At 44.7% G+C, this 22,574-nt stretch overlaps 1 protein-coding gene across 2 annotated transcripts in view; it reads right to left on the reverse strand.

Annotated features, from left to right (window-relative positions):
• Positions 1-18,849, reverse strand: part of SNX6 (sorting nexin 6) — an 87,131-nt gene extending 68,282 nt beyond the window's left edge. Inside the window, exons 1-3 of one of the 2 annotated variants that reach the window (XM_063651541.1) lie at positions 18,645-18,849; positions 17,592-17,669; positions 15,765-15,865 (exon numbers count right to left, since the gene is read on the reverse strand). The gene's annotated coding sequence lies outside the window, so the exon portion shown is untranslated. The remainder of the gene's footprint in view (positions 1-15,764; positions 15,866-17,591; positions 17,670-18,644) is intronic. The other variant, XM_063651542.1, reaches the window with a different exon arrangement.
• Positions 18,850-22,574: the final 3,725 nt, after the last annotated feature.

Here is a 22,574-nt window from a genome sequence, read left to right on the forward strand (position 1 = left end):
TCACACCTGTAATCCCAGCACTTTGGGAGGCCAAGGGGGGCAGATCATCCGAGGTCAGGAGTTCAAGACCAGCCTGGCCAATATGGTGAAACCTCATCTCTACTAAAAATACAAAAATTAGCTGGGTGAGGTGGTGCGCACCTGTAATCCCAGCTACTCGGGAGGCCAAGGCAGGAGAATTGCTTGAACTCGGGAGGCAGAGGTTGCAGTGAGCCAAGATCATGCCACCACACTCCAGCCTGGGTGAGAGACTGCGTCTCAAAAAGAAAATAATAAATAAAAATTTAAAATTTAAAAAACCACTTAACTGATATTTTCATAAGAACTTCTTGTAGCTTTCATTTTGTATGTAAGGAGAACTGAAGTATAGAGAGGTTAAATTACTGCTCCAACAAATGTTACTCTACAAAATGAGGGGGGGAATGGGACTTTATTTTTTGTCTTTTGTTTCTTGTTTCCCAGTGCATTGTGGTGACTACTAAAGTAGTCTTTTTCACTGGGAGTCATGAGGCATCATGTGGTGTCATTGTAGTGCGATGAAGTGTCAGGAGGAATGTTCCAGTAATTTGTTACTGACTAAAAGTCCCACTATTTCCTATTGGTTTGTTTTTAGATTAAAGGTAATGTCTGCAAAGCTCTTCCTAGGTGGAGAGAAAGGAGTGGAGCCACAATAAATGAGAGGGATTTGCTTACAACTGATAGGAAGGCCAAGTGCATCCTTGTGGCCAAAGGTTGAGAAGTGCCTCAGAGAACCACCTGAAATGCCTCCTATCATTCACCAAGAGTTTTAAATTTCAACATTTAAATAAAGTCCAGCCTGGGCGTGGTGACTCACCCCTGTAATCCTAGCACATTGGGAGGCTGAGATGGGAAGACTGCTTGAGCCTAGGTGTTGAAGACCAGCCTGGGCAACATGGCGAAACCCTATCTCTACAAAAAATACAAAAATTAGCCGGGTATGGTGGCACACACCTGTGGTCCCTGCTACTTGGGAGGCTGAGGTGAGAGGATCACTTGAGCCCAGGGAGGCTGAGGCTGCAGTGAGCCATATCGAACCACTGCACTCCAGCCTGGGCAACAGAGTGAGACCCTATCTAAAAAAAAAGAGAAAAAAATTAAACAAAGTCCAGAAACATTGTAATTCCCAAATGCCAAAACTTTAAAATCATTAGTTATGAAAAAAAGAGGTAGGATCTAAAATACAAGTAACTCAACTAAAATTATCAACAAAGGCATGGTAATTACTGCAGCTATAATTCATAGCTGAAAACTCACACGAGTACAGAACCCAATCTTGAAACAATAAGCTTGTTAATTAATACCAGAGCTTTCCTTTCTGAGCAAAGGTCTCCAGCTATATTTTGTGAATGATAAAAAGGAATTGTCAGTAACTGATTCTAACAACTGTCAAAAGGCCAAGTTATAGAAATTAAGGAATTTCAGAAGAAAAGAAGTTAAGAAAAGTTTACATGACAGATTTTTCTGCTACTGATAAAGAAGATATTAAAGGTGAATCACTCTTCTAATATTTGTAACCAAATAATCAATTTTTCATTTTGTTTTGATAGATTTCTATGAAATTATCTACTTCTATACAAATGTAATGAACTAATTATGCTGAATTGCTGTCTGATTACTTAATAGATTTAGCTACACTAAAGTAAAATGTTATGATTGTGAATAGTTAATAGTGTGCTTCAAAAACAAATGTATTGAAAGATTTTAGAGAAGAGTAAAATTTTGGAGAATAATGAATGTTATTTTTAAATTTTAAAAATAAAAAATAGTATTTGCTTTGAACATTTTTGTCAAACAAAAATCAAGTTTTTTCTAGAAAAAAATTTTAATATAAAATGACAATTATTTAATTAGTTATAGAAGAAAAATGTTTAATTCCTTTCCTTTTATTATGTTCTGATCAAAGAAGTTTTCACCAAAACATATATTTGCCAATTTCTCACTTCCTCAAATTCTAGAAGATCCCTTTTTGTTTTGGATAACCTGTGGATCCTAATTTTTTCCTCCTACTGCACAGGAGTTATGCTACAACAAAATTCTCTATAGGAAGATTGCTGAACTCTGTTATTTCCAAGATGTACTATATCAATCAGGATGCCTTTAGCTGCAAGTAACAGATAACATCAATTCAAATAAACTCGAGCAGTAAGGAAATTTATTATTTTACCACCACCACCACCACAACAACAACAAAATCAAGAAACTAGGTGTTTCTGGGCATAGCACAACCAGTGGGTAATGGCGTCATCAAGGACCCAGATTTCTTCCAACTCTCCACTCTGCCACCTTCAGTAACAACCTCATTCCAAGGCTGGTTCTCTTCATGATCCAAGATTACTTCAGTATTTCTAGGTTTTACATCTTGACATAACAACATCCACAAGCAGAAAAAAAAAAAAAAAAAACCCTGCCCAGGCTGGGCATGGTGGCTCATGCCTGTAATCCGAGGCCAAGGCGGGTGGATCACGAGGTCAGGAGTTCAAGACCAGCCTAGGCAACATGGTGAAACCCTGTCTCTACTAAAAATTAGGGGGCGTGGTGGCACATGCCTGCAATCCCAGCTACTCGAGAGGCTGAGGCAGGAGAATGGTTTGAACCTGGGAGGAGGAGGTTGTGGTGAGCCCAGACCGTGCCACTGCACTCCAGCCTGGGTGGGAGTGAGAGACTCCGTCTCAAAAAAAAAAAAAACCACCCCCGCCACAAAAAAAAACCTGCCCAGAAGCGACCCCTCCCTCTCATATACTCCTCATATTTCATGGACTAGAAATGGGTCACATCTTCACTCTTAAACAATCCCTGGCAAGGGGACTGATATAACCATGACTGGCTTAGAGTCTAAGACTTCGCCCAATCAAGATTTACCCCTATGGCTGGACGCAGTGGCTCACGCCTGTAATCCTAGCTGCTTGGGAGGCCGAGGCAGGAGGATCACTTGAGCCCAGGAGTTCGAGATCAGCCTGGGCAACAAAGTGAAACTGTGTCTCTACAAAAAATTAGCTGAGCATAATGGTGTGCGCCTGTAGTCCCAGCTACTCAGGAGCCTAAGGTGGGAGGATCACCTGAGCCCAGGAGGTTGAGGCTGCAGTGAGCCTCGATCACACCACTGCACTCCTGCCTGGGTGACAGAGTGAGACCTTGTAATAGATTTAGCTACATGAAAGTAAAATCTTATGATTGCAAATAGTTAATAGTGTATTTTAATAGTGTTTTAAATGTGTTTTAAGTGTTTTACTTAATAGTGTTTTAAATTTTTATTTATTTCAAAATAAATAAATGTTTTAAGTGTTTTACTTGTGTTTTAAATGTTTGTTATTTATTTCAAAATAAATACATAAGTAATAATAAAAATTTTTAAATAAAAAATTGGCCAGGCGTGGTGGCTCACGCCTGTAATTCCAGCACTTTGGGAGGCCGAGGCAGGCAGATTGCCTGAGCTCAGTAGTTCACAACCAGCCTGGGCAACACGGTGAAACCCCATCTCTACTAAAAATACAAAAAATTAGCTGGGCGTGGTGGCATGCGTCTTTAGCCCCAGCTACTTGGGGGGCTGAGGCAGGAGAATTGCTTGAACCCGGGAGGCAGAGGTTACAGTGAGCCAAGACCGTACCTCTGCACTCCAGACTGGATGGCAGAGCAAGACTTCATCTCAAAAAAAAAAAAAAAAAAAAAAACAGAAAGAAAAAATTAACCAGGAGCGGTAGTCTCACCTACTCAAGAGGATGAGACAGGAGGATCCCTTGAGCTCAGGAGTTTGAGATTATAGTGAGCTATGATCCTGCCACTGCACTCCAGCCTGAGTGACAGAGTGAGACCTGTCCCTTAAAAACAAACAAACAAAAAAAAGATTTACCTCTGGGCCTGTGACTGGGGTTAGCCTCCCCAAACCAAAAGAAGAATGTCGGCCAGGCGTGGTGGCTCACACCTGTAATCCTAGCACTTTGGGAGGCCGAGGCGGGTGGATTGCCTGAGTTCAGGAGTTCGAGAACAGCCTGGGCAACACGGTGAAACTCCATCTCTACTAAAATACAAAAAATTACGTGGGCGTGGCAGTGTGCACCTGTAGTCCCAGCTACTCGGGAGGCTGAGGCAGGATAATTGTTTGCACCCGGGAGGCGGAGGTTGCAGTGAGCTGAGATCGTGCCACTGCACTCCACCCTGGGCGACAGAGCGAGACTCCGTCTCCAAAAAAAAAAAAAAAGAAGAATGTGAGCACCTGGATAAAACTGGAGTTGTGAGAAAGGAAAGGAGGGGAAAGGAATGTGGGGTAGAAAGCCCCAATGTCTCTTATAAATACCAAAAAGAGGTCATGGTACAATAGCAATCAAAAAAGACATATTGGCTAGGCATGGTGGTTCACGCCTGTAATCCCAGCACTTTGGGAGACCAAGGTGGGCAGATCATGAGGTCAAGAGATGGAGACCATCCTGGCCAACATGGTGAAACCCTGTCTCTACTAAAAATACAAAAATTAGCTGGGCATGGTGGCACACGCCTGTAGTCCCAGCTACTCGGGAAGCTGAGGCAGGAGAATCACTTGAACCCAGGAGGCAGAGGTTGCAGTGAGCCGAGATCGCGCCATTGCACTCCAGCCTGGTGACAAAGTGAGACTCTGCCTAAAAAAAAAAAAAAAGATGTATTATCTGACACTGTCCAAATTTATTAGATGCGATAGGCCTGATAAAATGAATAATTCATAATCCACTATTTGGAGAAAATCACTTTTCTTGTTTTGGCGAATATCCTCTTAAATGTTTCCCGTGCCTATGCCTCAGATAGTATTTTTCTGGCGTGATCAAGATCAACATATATATTACTAAGTATATTTCTATTCTTCAGCATGAGGTTTTTTGTTTTGTTTTGTTTTGCTTTTGAGAAAGAGTCTGGCTCTGTCGCCCAGGCTGGAGTGCAGTGGCGCGATCTCGGCAAGCTCCGCCTCCCAGGTTCAAGAGATTCTCTTGCCTCAGCCTCCCAAGTAGCTGGGACTACAGGCGCCCGCCACCAGGCCCGGCTAGGCTTTTGCATTTTTAGTTGAGACGGAGTTTCACAGTGTTAGCCAGGATGGTCTCGATCTCCTGACCTCATGATCTCCCCGCCTCGGCCTCCCAAAGTGCTGGGATTACAGGCATGAGCCACCGCGCCCGGCCCAGTATGAGTTTTTTTGTTTGTTTGTTTTTTGTTTTTTTGTTTTTGAGATGGAGTCTTGCTCTGTCGCCCAGGCTGGGGTGCAATGGCAGAATCTCGGCTCATTGCAGCCTCCGCCTCCTAGGTTCATGCGAGTCTCCAAACTCAGCCTACTGGGTAGCCATCATGCCTGGCTAATTTTTGTATTTATTTAGTAGAAACAGGGTTTCACCATGTTGGCCAGGCTGGTCTTGAATGCCTGACCTCAGGTGATCTGCCCGCCTTGGCCACCCAAAGTGCTGGGATTACAGGCATGAGCCACTGCACCCCGCCAAATACGTATTTCTTCAAAGACCAGAGACTTTGAACTTTTGTTTGTTAATTTCATATTTGTTATTTCTTCTTTTATAAATTAACTATTTCTGTTTTTTTTTTTTTTTTTTTTTTGAGGCGGAGTCTCACTCTGTCACCCAGGCTGGAGTGCAGTGGCGCAATCTCGGCTCACTGCAAGGTCCGCCTCCCAGGTTCACGACATTCTCCTGCCTCAGCCTCCCGAGTAGCTGGGACTACAGGCGCCCGCCACCACGCCTGGCTAATTTTTTGTATTTTTAGTAGAGACGGGGTTTCACAGTGTTAGCCAGGATGGTCTCGATCTCCTGACCTCATTATCCCCCTGCCTTGGCCTCTCAAAGTGCTGGGATTATAGGCGTGAACCTCCGCGCCCGGCAACTATTTCTGTTCTTAGCCTATATATTTTACTGTTACTTTGTGAAATCTCTTTATGTATTAAACATAAAGGCATGGTGGCTCATGCCTGTAATCCCAGCACTTGGGAGGCTGAGGTGGGAAGATCGCTTGAACCCAGGAGTTCCAGTCCAGCCTGGGCAACATAATGAGACACCATCTCTTAAAAAAAAAAAAAAAAACCCAAAAATTAGCTGGGCGTGGTGGTGCACACCTGCAGTCCCAGCTACTCAGGAGGCTGAGGTGGGAGGATCACTTGAGCCTAGAAGGTCAAAGCTGCAGTGAGCTAAGATCCCACCACTGCACTCCAACCTGGGTTACAGGGCAAGACCTTGTATTTTGTTTAAAAAAAAAAAAGAAAGAAAGAAACCCTTTATTAGGTATGATAAAGTTATATTTTATTTTAATTAATTAGTTTATTTTTTGAGATGGAGTCTTGCTCTGTGGTCCAGGATGGAGGGCCATGGAGCGATCTCAGCTCACTGCAACCTCCGCCTCCTGGGTTCAAGCGATTCTCCTGCCTCAGCCTCCCGAGCTGCTGGGACTACAGGCACATGTCACCACGCCTGGCTAATTTTTGTATTTTTTTAGTAGAGACAGGGTTTCACTATGTTGGCCCAACCAGTCTCGAACTCCTGAGCTCAAGTGAACGTCCTGCCTTGGCCTTCCAAAGTGCTGGGATTACAGGCATGGGTCACCACAGCCAGCCTGCCTTTTAATTTTAGATCATGATGTTATTTCAGGAAAACTCTTTTAAACCATGTTTTTCCTCTGTTCTCACACCACCACAACAATAATCAGCATAGAAGACTTCTATGACCAAAGGTGTTTGAGTTTTTCATCACACACCAAGCAGAGGACGCTAGCTGGATGTTCTCCAATTCAATTCTGACGCTATCTACTTGGAGATAGTGTCAGATCCCACAAGTTGAGGGCTCAGTCCCCAAGACACCAGGTGCCCCAGTTGCACCTTTGGAACTTCTGACTGACTGGCTTCAAGTTGGAGTTCCCTCTTTGAGTTTGTTTAATTTGCTGGAGTGGTTCACAAAACTTAGGGAAACACTTACTTATGTTTACTGGTTTATTATAAAGGATATTGCCAAAGATAGAGATAAAGAGATGTGTAGGGTGAGGTATGGGGAAAGGGGCGAAGAGCTTCCATGCTCTTCCTGGGCGTACCACCTTCTAGGAACCACCACATGCTCAGCTATCTGAAAGCTCTACAAACCCTATCCTTGTGGGTTTTTATGGAGACTTCATTACATAGGGATGATTGACAACCATGCAGAAATGTGACTGGTCAAAAAGCACATGATCTAAAATGATTGACAACCATGTAGAAATGTGACTGGACAGGCTGGGCACGGTGGCTCACGCCTGTAATCCCAGCACTTTGGGAGGCAGAGGTGGGCGGATCATGAGGTCAGGAGATCGAGACCATCCTGGCTAACACAGTGAAACCCTGTCTCTACTAAAAATACAAAAAATTAGCCAGGCTCGGTGGCGGGCACCTGTAGTCCCAGCTACTCTGGAGGCTGAGGCAGGAGAATGGCCTGAACCCGGGAAGTGGAGCTTGCAGTGAGCCAAGATTGTGCCACTGCACTCCAGCCTGGGTGACAGAGTGAGACTGTCTCAAAAAAAAAAAGAAAAAGAAAAAAGAAATGTGACTGGACAAAAAGCACATGACCTTAACCTAACAAGGCCTGTGCAGATTTTTCTTGGCCTCACTGTGTAACATTCCTTCCTCTAGGGTATGGGCCGGGATTCTTTCTGGGTTGAGGGCTTTTAACCCACAATCAGATTAGAGTCCTGCCTTGGGCAGGTGAAAGAAGGACTGGAAAAGATCAGGAAGAGATTCTGTTTCCTGAGGCCTAATGTACCCCAACATTATAACGAGGACTATAAGAGTTACGAGTCAGGAATTGTGCATGATGTATATATCACAAAACCACAGATGTTTTTGACATGCACAAGTTTTTAAAGTTAATGTAGTTAGATCCATGAATCTCCTTTAGGATTTTTTTTTAATTTAAATTTTTTTTTTTTTTTTTTTTGTAGAGACAAGGTCTCTCTATGTTGCCCAGGCTGATCTCCTGGCTCAAGTGGCCCTCCTGCCTCAGCCTCCCAAAGTGCTAGGATTACAGACGTGCACCATGGCGGCCAGCCTAGATTTCTCTTCTTTTTTTTTCGTTTTTGAGATAGAGCCTTGCTCTGTTGCCCAGACTGGAGTGCAGTGGCACAATCTCGGCTCACTGCAAACTCCACCTCCTGGGTTCAAGCCATTCTCCTGCCTCAGCTTCCCAAGTAGCTGGGATTACAGGTGCATGCCACTATGCCCAGCTAATTTTTTTGTATTTTTAGTAGAGATGGGGTTTCACTGTGTTATCCAGGATGGCCTCAATCTCCTAACCTCATGATTTGCCCGCCTTGGCCTCCCAAAGTGCTAGGATTACAGGCGTGAGCCACTGCACCCAGCCCTAGATTTCTTATTTTAGTGATAATGCCTAAAAAGACCCTGCCTACTCTAAAATTACCTAACTATCTGCTGCTTTTTTTGCTAGCAACTTTTTTTTTTCTTTTTTTGAGATGCAGTTTTGCTCTTGTTGCCCAGGCTGGAGTGCAATGGCACAATCTCGGCTTACTGCAAACTCCGCCTCCCAGGTTCAAGCAATTCTCCTGCCTCAGCCTCCCGAGTAGCTGGAATTACAGGCATGCGCCACCACGCCCGGCTAATTTTGTATTTTTAGTAGAGACAGAGTTTCACCATGTTGGTCAGGCTGGTCTCGAACTCCCAACCTCAGGTGATTCACCCACCTCGGCCTCCCAAAGTGCTGGGATTACAGGCATGAGCCACCATGCCCAGCCTTCTAGTAACTTTTTGACTGAACATTACTGACTTCAATTAATGGACCAAATCAGATGAACAAAATAATTTTGTCAACCTTATCACTCCTTGATCTCCCCCATAATTCAGGCATTAAAAAATAAAAGCAAACCACATTTTATTTAAATAAATCAATAAGCAAGCAAGCACTATATCTGGAAGGTCAAAAAAGTGAAAACCATGTCTCAGCAGATTGAGGGTGAAAAAGCTAATGTTCCAGAGATTTAAATCACTCTTAGAGAAATATGAACTTCCACTTCCCTGGGATTCAGACCTAGGAATCAGCACCAATGGTGAAACAGCTTATCTTGGTGCCTGGAGAACAAGGGGAGAAGTGACATGATCTCTACAGAAACCAAATCTCTGGGCACATGTAGATTTATTGATTAATGTCAGTACCTCTAATTATATTTGGAAGGGTTCTATCTGGAAGCTAAAGACTGTTGAACTGTAACACACTTACTTTCGCCTATTTTTAACGGAAGTTCCTAAAGGGAGAGACATAGAGGACAGTTTAATTTTGCTCCGTGCCTAGAACAACAGCAGCATTCTATTAAATCATTTCTAAATTACATTTCAATATGATGATTTTATGACCTCATTCCTCCATCACACAGCTGCAGTGGAGGCACAAGAGATAAGACCTGGAGAAAATGTGGGAAAGAAAGAGCCTAAAACATGACACTCATAAGTGGTCAGCAAAATTAATATAAGGGTTCATGGCCAGGCTTGGCAGCTCACGCCTGTAATCCCAGCATTTTGGGAGGCCAAGGTGGGTGGATCACGTGGGGTCAGGAGTTCAAGACCAGCCTGGCCAACATGGTGAAACCTTGTCTCTACTGAAAATACAGAAATGAGCTGGGTGTGGTGGCACATGCCTGTAGTCCCAGCTACTTAGGCGGAGGTTGCAGTGAGCCGAGATTGGGCCACTGCACTCCAGCCTGGGCAACAGAGTGAGACTCCATCTCAAGAAAAAAAAAGGAGGTGGGACTCAAATTGAAGATTCCCAAAGCCCCTCAATTACCTTTCAGAATAATTATACCCAGAAATAACTCTATTTTTTAAGTCACAAAAGCATCTAAAATATTTCATTTCCCAAAATTCTATTTTTAGTCTTATTGCTAAGAATACACCCACTGTGCAATACGAGACTTAGTTGTGTTGTTTTCAATCATAGGAAAAAAAGGTATTAAAATTTTACAAAATTGTTGGATTCTGTGCAGCAAGTAATCCACTGTTTCTCTTTAAGAATTTCGGGTGGGCACATAGTCGGGCGCAGTGGCTCATGCATGTAATTCCAGCACTTCGGGAGGCTGAGGTGGGCAGATCACGAGGTCAGGAGTTCAAGACCAGCCTGACCAACATGGTGAAACCCTGTCTCTACTAAAAATACAAAAATTAGCCGAGCATGGTGGTACATGCCTGTAATCCCAGCTACACAAGAGGCTGAGGCAGAAGAATCGCTTGAACCCAGGAGGCAGAAGTTGCAGTGAGCCAACATCGCGCCACTGCACTCCAGCCTAGGTGACAGAGTGAGACTGTCTCAAAAAAAGAAAAAAAAAGGAATTTTGACTGGGCACAGTGGCTCCCACCTGTAATTACAGCAACTGGGCACAGTGACTCAGACCTGTAATCACAGCAACTCAGGAGGCTTAGGTGGGAGAATAACTTGAGGCCAGGAGATAGAGGCCAGCTTAGGCCAGCTAGGGGCAGCCTAGCAAGACTCCATCTCTCTAAAAAGATTTTTTTTTAATTAGCTGGGTTGTAGTGACATGCGCCTGTACTCCTAGCTACTTGGGAGGCTGAGGTAGGAGGATCACTTGAGCCCAAGTTCGAGGCTTCAGTGAGCCATGATCATGCTACTGCTCTCCAGTCTGGGCAACAGAGTGAGACTGTGTTTCTAAAAAGAAAGAAGAAAGAATTCCTGCCTTCAGAATAAAAAATACACTTCCCCCAAATAAAACATCTACTGCTTCTCTAGAGTTGTTACCTCCCCTTTTCCTTCTATGTGTATATGTGTGAAGTGTGTGTGTGTGTGTGTGTGTGTGTGTGTGAAGCCTTTTCACTTCCACTTTTTCCCATATTTTGGAATCTAGATTTTTAAAAAATTATCTTTATGATCACTGTCAAAAATGGAATTTTTTGCCGGGCACGGTGGCTCACGCCTGTAATCCCAGCACTTTGGGAGGCCAAGGCAGGCAGATTAGGTGGTCAGGAGTTCGAGACATGCCTAACTAACATGTTGAAACCCCATCTCTAAAAAAAAAACAAAAAACAAAAAAACCCACAAAAATTAGCTGGGCACAATGTAATCCCAGCTATGCTGGAGGCTGAGGCAGGAGAATTGCTTGAACCCAGGAGGCAGAGGTTGCAGTGAGCCAAGATGGCGCCACTGCAGTCTAGCCTGGGTGACAGAACGAGACTCTGTCTCAAAAAAAAAAAAAGAATGAATTCATATCATATTAACTTTTAGAGGTAGGTGGCTTGTTTGTTTGAGACAGGGTGTCACTCTTGTCACCCAGGCTGGAGTGCAGGGCATCATCATGGTTCACTGCAATCTCGACCTTCAACCTCCCAGGCTCAAGTGATCCTCCCGCCTCAGCCTCCCAAGTAGCTGAGACTGCAGGAGTCTGCCAACACAACTAGCTAATTTTTAAATTTTTATTTTTATTTGTTAAGAGATGAGTCTCTCCATGTTGCGTAGGCTGGTCTCAAACTCCTGGGCTCAAGGGATCATCCTGCCTTGACCTCCCAAAGTGTTGGGATTACAGGCGTGAGCATCTGGTGCAGGCTCCACTTCTAATTTTAGTTCTCTTGCTATTTCCACATCTGCAGTTACTTCCTCTACTGAAGTCTTGAATTGCTAAAAGACTCTGATTACTTTTAAGAAAAAGAAGCTTTTAAATCCATGAGGATTGGAATCAACTTCTTTCAAACTTTCATTTAATGTTGATATTTTGACCTCCTCTATGAATCCAGAATGTTCTTAATGGTATCTAAAATGGTGAATCCCTTCCAGAAGGTTTTCAATTTACTTTGCCCAGGTCCATCAGAGGAATCATATATATGACAGCTATAGCCTTATGAAATGTATTTCTGAAATTATAAGACTTTAAATTCAAGATTACTCCTTGATCCACAGGCTTCAGAATGGCTATTGTGTTCAAAGGCATGAAAACAATATTAATCTCCTTGAACATCTCTAACGGAGCTCTTGGGTGACTAGGGGCATTGTCAATAAGCAGTAATATTTTGAAAGAAATCTCTTTTTCTGAGCAGTAAGTCTCAATAATGGGCTTTAAAAATTCAGTAAACTGGCCAGGTGCGGTCGCTCATGCCTGTAATCCCAGTGCTTTGGGAGGCCGAGGTGGGCGAATCATGAGGTCAGGAGTTTAAGACCAGCCTGGCCAACATGGTGAAACCCCGTCTCTACTAAAAACACAAAAAATTAGCTGGGCACAGTGGCGGGTGCCTGTAATCCCAGCTACTCGGGAGGCTGAGGCAGGAGAATCTCTTGAACCTGGGAGACAGAGGTTGCAGTAAGCCGAGATCGGCGCCACTGCACTCCAGCCCGGTGACAGAGTGAGACTCTGTCTGAAAAAAAAAAAAAAAAGTTCAGTAAACTGGCCAGGTGCTGTGGCTCATGCCTGCAATCTCGGCACTTTGGGAGGTTGAGGCAGGTGGACCACTTGAGCCTAGGGGTTTAAGATCAGCCTTTGTAACATGGTGAAACCCCATCTCTACCAAAAATACAAAAGTCAGCCAGTCTCATAACCCGGTCTCTAAATAAATAAATAGATTAAAATTTTTTAAAAATTAAAAAATAATATTCAGTAAACCATATTGTAAACAGATGTGCTGTCAGCCAGGCTTTGTTGTTTCGTTCCATTGATAAAGCATAGGCAGGCTAGATTTAGCATAATTCTTTTTTTTTTTTTTTTTTTGAGACAGAGTCTCCTTCTCTCACCCAGGCTGGAGCGCAATGGCATGATCTCAGCTCACTGCAACCTCCTCCTCCCAGGTTCAAGTGATTCTTCTGCCTCAGCCTACTGAGTAGCTGGGATTACAGGCACCCGCCATCATGCCCAGCTAATTTTTGTACTTTTGTAGAGATGGGGTTTCACCATGTTGTCCAGGCTGGTGTTGAACTCCTAACCTCAGGTGATCCGCCTGCCTCGGCCTCTCAAAGTGCTGGCATTACAGGCGTGAGCCACTGTGCCTGGCCGATTTAGCATAATTCTTAAAGGCCCTGGGATTTTGGAATGGTAAATGAGCATTGGCTTCAATTTAAAGTTACCAGCTGGTTTAGTCCCCAAGAAGAGAGCTTGTCTTTTGAAGCCAGGCATTGAGTTCTTCTCTCTAGCTGTGAAAGTCCTAGATAGCATCATTTTCTAATAGAAGTCTATTTTGTCTATATTGAAAATCTGTTTAGTGTAGCTACCTTCATCAGTTGTGTTAGATCTACTGGATAACTTGCTGCTTCACTTTGCACTTTTATGTTATGAAGATGACTTCTTTCCTTAAACCTTATGAACCAACCTGTGTTAGCTTCAAAATTTTCTTCTGCAGCTTCCTCATCTCCTCTGAACCTTCACTGAATTGAAGAGAGTTAGGGCCTTGCTCTGGATTAGGCTTTGGCTTAAAGATAATATTATGGCTGGTTTGATCTTCTATCCAGACCACTAAAACTTTCTCTATATCAACAATAAGGCTGTTTCACTTTCTTTTTGTGTTTGTTTGTTTGTTTGTTTTGAGGCGGAGTCTCACTTTGTCGCCCAGGTTGGAGTGCAGTGGCACGATCTTGGCTCACTACAACTTCCACCTCCCAGGTTCAAGCAATCCTCCTGCCTTAGCCTCCCAAGTAGCTGGAACTATAAGTATGTGCCGCCATGCCTGGCTAATTTTTGTATTTTTAGTAGAGAAGGGGTTTCACCACTTTGGCCAGGCTGGTCTCGAACTCTTGACCTCATGATCCACCCGCCTCAGTCTCCCAAAGTGCTGTGATTACAGGTGTGAGCCACCGTGCCTGGCCTAATTTTTAAATTTTTTGTAGAGATGGTTCTCCCTGTGTTGCTCAGGCTGGTCTCTATTTTCTGGGCAGAAAGAATCCTCCCTCCTTGGCCTCCCAAAGGGTTGGGATTACAGGCGTGAGACACTGTGCCCGGCCTTTTAAAATTGTTTGTGGAGACAGGGTCTCACTATGTTGCTTAGGCTGGTATGAAAGAACTTTAATACCTATATTTTAATATGATTTCCTTCTTTTATAACCCTAGTTTATGCGTTTAATCATTTTTCTGGAATCCTGCAAAATACCTGACCAATACTCCTCAAAACTGTCAAAGTCATGAAAAAAAAGGGAAGATTGAGACACTACCACAGACCAGAGGAGACAACTAAATACAATGTGGTTTCTTGGATTAGATCCCAGAACAGAAAAAGGACATTGGTGGAAAAACTAGTGGCAGTCTGGCATCTAGTTAATAATAATGTACCAATGTTAGTCTCTTACTTTCAGGAAATGTGCCATAGTATTGTAAGATGACCACTTTAGGGGAAACTGAAACTGAGTAAGGAGCATATGGAAACTGTACTTACTATCTTTGCAACTTGTTTGTAAATCTAAGATTATTGCAAAATAAAAAGCTTATTTTTATTTTATTTATTTTATTTTTTTTGAGACAGGGTCTCACTCTGTCGCCCAGGCTGGAGTGCAGTGGCACGATCTCACCTTACTGCAACCTCCGCCTCCCGGGTTCAAGCGATTCTCCTGCCTCAGCCTTCTGAGTAGCTGGGATTACAGGTGCCTGCCACCACGTCTGGCTAATTTTTGTATTTTTTAGTAGAGACGGAGTTTCACCATTTTGGTCAGGCTGGTCTCGAACTCCTGGCCTCAAGTGATCCTCCTGCCTTGGCCTGCCAAAGTGCTGGAATTACAAGCGTGAGCCACCGTGCCTGCCCTAAAAAGCCTATTTTTAAACAAGCATTATTCCGAGAAGGGATTCAGGCATCTACAGCACAAAAGGATTCAGAATGCTTGCCATAGAGCTGCAGATGCTGTTGAGTGAGGGCAGAGAGAGCATCAGGATCAAACGGACAGTCTTGTGGGCCAAAGCCTGACAGCAGGAACAACACTTCTGCCCAGATAGATCCTGTGGCCCATCCTGAGGCAGTGGGTGTGGGAACTGTAACCCCTGATCTGGGCAGCAATAACCCTGAACTCTGGAAGGGGCACATGCCTCAGCTAGCCACCTGCCACCTGCCACATGAGTTCAAGGAGATCCTTTCTATCAATCATGGCTTAAACAGATGACAAATTAAGCTGATTCAAGGACGTTCATTTACAAAGAAAAAAAGTTCAAAGTTGAAGGTAGGGATAATGCAGGAAATCAGGGTCAGCAGAAATCCCAAATAATTTAAATCTCCTTAAGGGCAGGAATAACTCCACCATAGCAGTAGCATAGTAAGAAGTCCTTAATGGACCCCCAACACCCCCAACAATAGTTTTTTTTTTTTTTTTTGAGACGGAGTCTCGCTCTGTCACCCAGACTGGAGTGCAGTGGCGCGATCTCGGCTCACTGCAAGCTCGCCTCCTGGGTGCACGCCATTCTCCCGACTCAGCCTCCCAAGGAGCTGGGACTACAGGCGCCCACCACCACGCCCAGCTAATTTTTTCTATTTTTTAGTAGAGACGGGGCTTCACCATGTTAGCCAGGATGGTCTCGATCTCCTGACCTCGTGATCCGCCCACCTCAGCCTCCCAAGGTGCTGGGATTATAGGTGTGAGCCACCACGCCCAGCCTACCCCAACAATAGTTTTAATTGAATTGCAGTAAAATGGAATTGGCCAGTCACACTGGCTCATGCCTATAATTCCAGCACTTTGGGAGACTGAAGTGGGTAGATTGCTTGAGCCCAGGAGTTTGAGATCAGTCTGAGCAACATGGTGAGACCCTTCCTCTACAAAAAATACAAAGAATTAGATGGGGGTTGCACGCACCTGTGGTCCCAGCTACTCAGGAGGCTGAGAGGGTGGGAGAATCGCTTGAGCCTGGGAGGCAGAGATTGTAGTGAGCTGAGATCCCCCCATTGCACTCCAACCTGAGGAACAAAGCAAGACCCTATCTCAAAAACAACAACAACAACAACAACAAAATAAGTAAAAAGCTGGGGGATATAAAGCACAACTGACCTTGAGCAGAAAAGTTAAAGAATGACTTTTTCAAGTGCAGACTTAAGGCCGGGCGCGGTGGCTCACGCCTGTAATCCCAGCACTTTGGGAGGCAGAGGTGGGCGGATCACGAGGTGAGGAGATCAAGACCATCCTGGCTAACACGGTGAAACCCCGTCTCTACTAAAAATACAAAAAATGAGCCTGGCACGGTGGCGGGAGCCTGTAGTCCCGGACAGCTACTCAGGAGGCTGAGGCAGGAGAATGGCATGAACCTGGGAGGCGGAGCTTGCAGTGAGCCGAGATCCCGCCACTGCACTCCGGCCTGGGTGAAAGAGCGAGACTCTGTCTCAAAAAAAAAAAGTGCAGACTTAAGTCAGACAAACTGCATTTGAGTTCTGGATTTGCCACTCGTTAGTGAAACAGGACTTGTTTTTGTAAATATTAAAACAATGAATCTAAATACTTCCTTAAATTCTGTTTGCTAGCTTCCCGTCTCTGCACTGACAGCCTAGAGATTTACTGCCCCATGACGAGAGAGAGCAGTCACTTGCCCTTTTTTGAAGGACATTTGGGTCTTCTAGTTAGAATATCAAGTGCCTAAATGGCCGGGTGCGGTGGCTCACGCCTGTAATCCCAGGACTTTGGGAGGCCGAGGTGGGCGGATCGCGAGGTCAGGAGATCAAGACCATCCTGGCTAACATGGTGAAACCCCGTTTATACTAAAAAAAAAAAAAAAAATTAACCGGGCTTTGTGGCTGGCGCCTGTAGCCCCACCTAGCTACTCGGGAGGCTGAGGCAGAAGAATGGCGTGAACCCGGGAGGCAGAGCTTGCAGTGAGCCAAGGCTGCGCCACTGCACTCCAGCCTGGGTGACAGAGCAAGATACCGTCTCAAAAAAAAAAAAAAGAATATCAACCTTCTGACAATGTAAACAAGATATTCCTGCCTGCTCCTAAGATCTTTCCATAGTCTAGAGCGGAGGAGGAGACAAAGTTAGGTGCGGAGAAAAAGGTAAAGTGGGAGAGATAGGAGGAGGGAATGGACAGACGCAAGGATCTTGATTTCTTTAGGTTTGGAGGGAATTGGGGCATCAGACGCTTTGAAGCAACTGCTGATGGTAAGGGGAGGTTCTTGCCCTGTTTCCCATTTTAGGACGCAGAGATGACTTGACAGGAGGGCTGCCCCTTTTCTAATCTGGCAGTTCAGCCCAGTCAGGGCTGATCTTGAGGTAGGGGGAGATCTTGCGATTTAGCTTTCCCTGGGGTGTGACTGAGGCCCAGAAGTTTCCCAACCCTCAGCCCTTCCTCAAAATTAGAAGATAGCCGAGTTGGATGCCAGAAGGTCTTCCATATGTAAAGTTCTCAGCCAATATTAGTATTGAGTATTCAGCTATGTAGAGATTTTCTGAGGACTGAGACAAAACTTTGAAAAGGTCTTTTCTCATCTCCATGCCTAGAGATCTTAGAATAGATCACAATTCCTGGCCCTTTTCCTGTCTCCTCCTGTCCCCACTTCCCACCAGCTCCCCTCACCAACTTCATCTGGGACGATTTCAGTCTAGGGCTTCTCAGAAGCAGGGAGTTCAGCCAAATGACCTCTTGCGGTTTCTTTCCACTTCTACTTTATGACTGAGAAAATGTATTGAATTACTTACTCTTTTATATTCTACAGCCACATTTTTCAGTCACTTCTCTGACCTTGCTATCTACACAATTTCCTTGTCTTGCAGTTTCTAAAAAGAAAGTCAGATGGAACATGTGTATTCTCATTTTAAAAGCATACTGGTAGCATGTGATAAATTCTAAATTATTAAAATATCTCGGCTGGGCACAGTGGCTCAGGCCTGTAATCCCAGCACTTTGGGAGGCCGAGGTAGGTGGACCATTTGAAGCCAGGAGTTTGAGACCAGCCTGGCCAACATGGTAAAACCTGTCTCTACTAAAAATATAAAAATTAGCTGGGTGTGGTGGCACATGCCTGTAATCCCAGCTACCTGGGAGGCTGAAGCAGGAGAATCACTTGGAATCTGGTAGGTAGAGGTTGCAGTGAGCCAAGATTGTGCCACTGCACTCCAGCCTGGGCAACAGAGTGAGACTCTATCTCAAAAAAAAAAAAAAAAACCTCTTTCCCCCTCTTGCATTTAATTGAATGGTATAAACGTGGTGTGGGAGGCTTTCAGAAATTCCAGTGAAAACCACCATCACCTGCCACAGAACTCATTAAAAGACTGAGACTGCAGTTGTTACAAAGGTCTGTGCGAGACAGGAGTGTGGTGTTCCTGAGAAGCTGAAAGATGGTCAGTCTGGCTGGTGGGATCTGTCAGGCCTCTGAGCCCAAGCTAAGCCATCATATCCCCAGTGACCTGCACTTATACATCCACATGGCCTGAAGCAACTGAAGATCCACAAAAGAGGTGAAAAGAGCCTTAACTGATGACATTCCACCATTGTGATTTGTTTCTGCCCCACCTTAACTGATCAATGTACTTTGTAATCTCCCCCACCCTTAAGAAGGTTCTTTGTAATTCTCCCCATCCTTGAGAATGTACTTTGTGAGATCCACCCCCTGCCCGCAAAACATTGCTCCTAACTCCACCACCTATCCCAAAACCTGTAAGAACTAATGATAATCCCACCACCCTTTGCTGACTCCGTTTTCAAACTCAGCCTGCCTGCACCCAGGAGAAATAAACAGCCTTGTTGCTCACACAAAGCCTGTTGGTGGACTCTCTTCACAGGGACGCGCGTGACAGGATCCATGGTCTGGAAGCCTCCATAAAGGGATGTGGGGGCGACTGGCCCCAACCTTCTTTCTTTTTTTTCCTGGCCACGTAGAGAGACTGTATTCTCTGGCTCCCATACAGATAGGAGTAGCTGTGTGACTAAGTTCAATGGAACATGATTGAAAATGATGTGTGCACATCTGTAACAACTTATCATAACCTTAGTTGCTTAACACAACATAAACTTATTCTCTTACTTCTGGAGGCCGGAAGTCTGAAATGAGCTTCACAGGGCTCAAGTCAGAGTGTTGTTGGCAGGGCTGCTTCCTTCTGAAGCTCTGGTGGGGAATTCTTGCTTTTTCTGGCTTCTGGAGGCCTTCTGCATTCCTTGGCTTGTGACTCATTCCTTGCATCACTCCAGTGTTTTCAATCTTCGTATCTCCTTACTTCTTTCTCCTTGACTTTCTTGCCTCGCTCTTATAAGGTCATTATATTTAGGGCTTATCCAGATAATCCAGGATAATCTCCCCATTTTAAGTCTCTTAATATCACAGCTACAAAGTATCTTTTGCAATAAAGATAACAATCACAGATTCCAGAGATTAAGATGTGGACATCTTTAGGGGCCATTATTCTGCTGACCACGGTGATCCTAGACACTCCATCTCTCCACATCTGCCAGCTGAATGCAGAGAATGAGGAAGCCAAAGAGATAGGGGAAGCCAAAGAGTAGAAGGAGCCTGTGTTGCTGAACGACCAGGTAGAGCAGAGCTCTCTTGCTGAATACACTGGACTGTGAAATGAAGGAGAAAAAAATTTATTGTGTTAAGCCACTGTGGTCTTTTAAAGACACACCTCACCAAACTCAGCCTCCAACTTAAAAAGGGCTGGACAGTACTTTTACCTCTTGCCCTTCTCAGAATTACAGCCTGTCCTCGAGATGCTACAGTGTACAGTCCATTTGAACTTTTATACGGACGCGCTTTCTTTTTTTTTCTTTTTTTTTTGAGACCGAGTCTCGCTCTGTCACCCAGGCTGGAGTGCAGTGGCACGATCTCGGCTCACTGCAACCTCTGCCTCCCAGATTCACGCCATTCTCCTGCCTCAGCCTCCCAAGTAGCTGGGACTACAGGCGCCCGCCACCACGCCCGGCTAATTTTTTGTATTTTTAGTAGAGACAGGATTTCACTGTGTTAGCCAGGATGGTCTCGATCTCCTGACCTCGTGATCCGCCCACCCCGGCCACCCAAAGTGCTGGGATTACAGGCGTGAGCCACCACGCCTGGCCTGGATGCACTTTCTTACTCGGCCCCAGCCTCGTCCCAGACACCAGCCCTCTAGGCGACTATCTTCCAGTCCTCCAGCAGGCTAGACAGGAAATTCACCAGGCTGCTAATCTTCTCTTGCCAATTCCAAATTCCTAGCCATATGAAGACACCCTAGCTGGATGATCAGTTCTTGTTAAGAATCTGACCCCTCAAACTCTACAACCTCGATGGACTAGACCCTACTTAGTCATCTATAGTACTCCAACCGCCGTCTGCCTGCAGGACCCTCCCCATTGGGTTCACTTTTCCAGGATAAAGCTGTGTCCATCGGACAGCCAGCCTGATATCTCCTCTTCTTCCTGGAAGTCACAAGTATTCCCCCCTACTTCCCTTAAACTCACTCGCATTTCTGAAGAACAGTAATAACCCTTATGAGCCTAATACATCCCTTCATTCTATTAGGTCTATCCATCCTTACCCTACTCTTTGCAACAGGACTTTATGTAGTCACCCCCACTACTTGGACTGCGCCCCAAAAACTTGTCATCCCTACTATATTCTGTCTAGTCATACTCCTATTCACCATACTCAACTAGTCATAAATGACCTGCTCTTGTTTACACTGCCGGTTTACATTGTTTCTCCAAGACATCATAGCTGATATCTCCTGGTGCTATCCCCAAACCACCACTCTTGACTCCCTCTTGGAGTGGATAGATGATCTTTCATGGCAGGGCACCCCCCGGTACCTCCACCCTGATGAAGTTCTGTTCTTTACTTTTATACTCACTCTTATTCTCATTCCCATTCTTATGCCACTCTCTACCTCTCCCTGTTTACCTCCAGCATACTATCAATCTCACCACTCTCTCCTCACTGCCTCCAATCCTTCTCTAGCAAAGAATTGTTGGCTATGCGTTTCCCTTTCTTCCTGCTTCTACACAGCCATCCCCACTCTATAGGCCAACTGGGCTACCTCTCCCATCTCCCTGCACCTCAGAACCTCCGTTAATAGCCCTCATCTTTACCCGCCTGAGGAACTTCTTTACTTTCTAGACAGATTTGGTGAGAACTCCCCAGATATTTCACACCAACAAGCTGCCACACTTCTCCGCATCTACTTACGGCACCTTTCTCCTTATGTCAATTCCACCCCCCCATATTTGGACCCCTAACCACACAAACAACGATTCCTGTTGCCGCTCCTCCCGACAACAGCCTACTGGAATCCCTTTAGGCAACCTTCCACTGTCCAAATGTTCCTTTACTCTTTATCTCCAGACCCCAGCCACACACATTACCAAACAGATAGGAGCATTCTGACTTCGCATTACTGATAAGCCCTCTATCATTACTGACAAACTAAAACACATTGGCAGTCACTATTGTTTAGGAAGACACCTACCCTGCATCTCACTCCATCCTTGGCTACCCTTCCCCTGCTCGTCTGAATATCCTCCTAGCCCCTGCTCTTGCTTGCTTATACCCAGCTACATGAATAGCAGCGAAAGGTTACTTGTAGACACTATGCGCTTTCTCATACACCATGAGAACCAAACCCCTCCCTCTACACAGTTGCATCATCAATCCCCATTACAACCTCTAACGGCTGCTGCCCTTGCTGGATTTCTAGGATTTTGGGTGCAGGATTCCTCTTTCAGTACACCCTCTCATCTTTTCACTTTACATTTCCAGTTCTGCCTGACAAAAGGTCTCTTCTTTTTATGTGGCTCTTCCACCTACATGTGCCTACCTGCCAACTGGACAGGCACATGTACTCTAGTCTTCTTTACCCCCAAAATCCAGTTTGCAGTTGGGAATGAAAAACTGCCTGTCCCCCTCATGACATTAACAGGACAAAAAAGAGTCATCCCACTAATTCCTTTGCTTATGGGTCTAGGACCTTCTGCCTCCACTATTGCACTTGGAACTGGAATAGCAGGCATCTCAACCGCCGTCACAACATTCTGCAGTCTCTCTAATGACTTCTCTGCTAGCATTATAGATATATCACAAACTTTATCTGTTCTCCAGGCCCAGGTTGACTCTTTAGCTGCAGTTGTCCTCCAGAACTGCCGAGGCCTTGATTTACTCACTGCTGAAAAAGGAGGACTTTGTATATATATATATTTTTAATTTTATTATTATACTTTAAGTTTTAGGGTACAAGTGCACAACGTGCAGGTTTGTTACATATGTATACATGTGCCATGTTGGTGTGCTGCACCCATTGACTCGTCATTTAACATTAGGTGTATCTCCTAATGCTATCCCTCTCCCCTCCCCCCAGAACTTTGTATATTTTTAAATGAAGAGTGTTGTTTTTACCTAAAGCAATCTGGCCTGGTATATGACAACATAAAAAAACTCAAGGATAGAGCCCAAAAACTCGCCAACCAAGCAAACAATAACGTTGAACCCCCTTGGACACTCTCTAATTGGACGTCCTGGGTACTCCCAATTCTTAGTCCATTAATACCTATTTTTCTCCTTTTATTCAGACCTTGTGTCTTTCGTTTAGTTTCTCAGTTCATACAAAACCGCATCCAAGCTATCACCAATAATGCTATACGACAAATGCTCCTTCTAACAACCCCACAATATCACCCCTTACCCCAAAATCTTTCTTCAGTTGAATCTCTCCCAC

The sequence above is a fragment of the Pongo pygmaeus genome, chromosome 15 (genome assembly GCF_028885625.2).
Source record: "Pongo pygmaeus isolate AG05252 chromosome 15, NHGRI_mPonPyg2-v2.0_pri, whole genome shotgun sequence".
Taxonomy (NCBI): domain Eukaryota; kingdom Metazoa; phylum Chordata; class Mammalia; order Primates; family Hominidae; genus Pongo; species Pongo pygmaeus.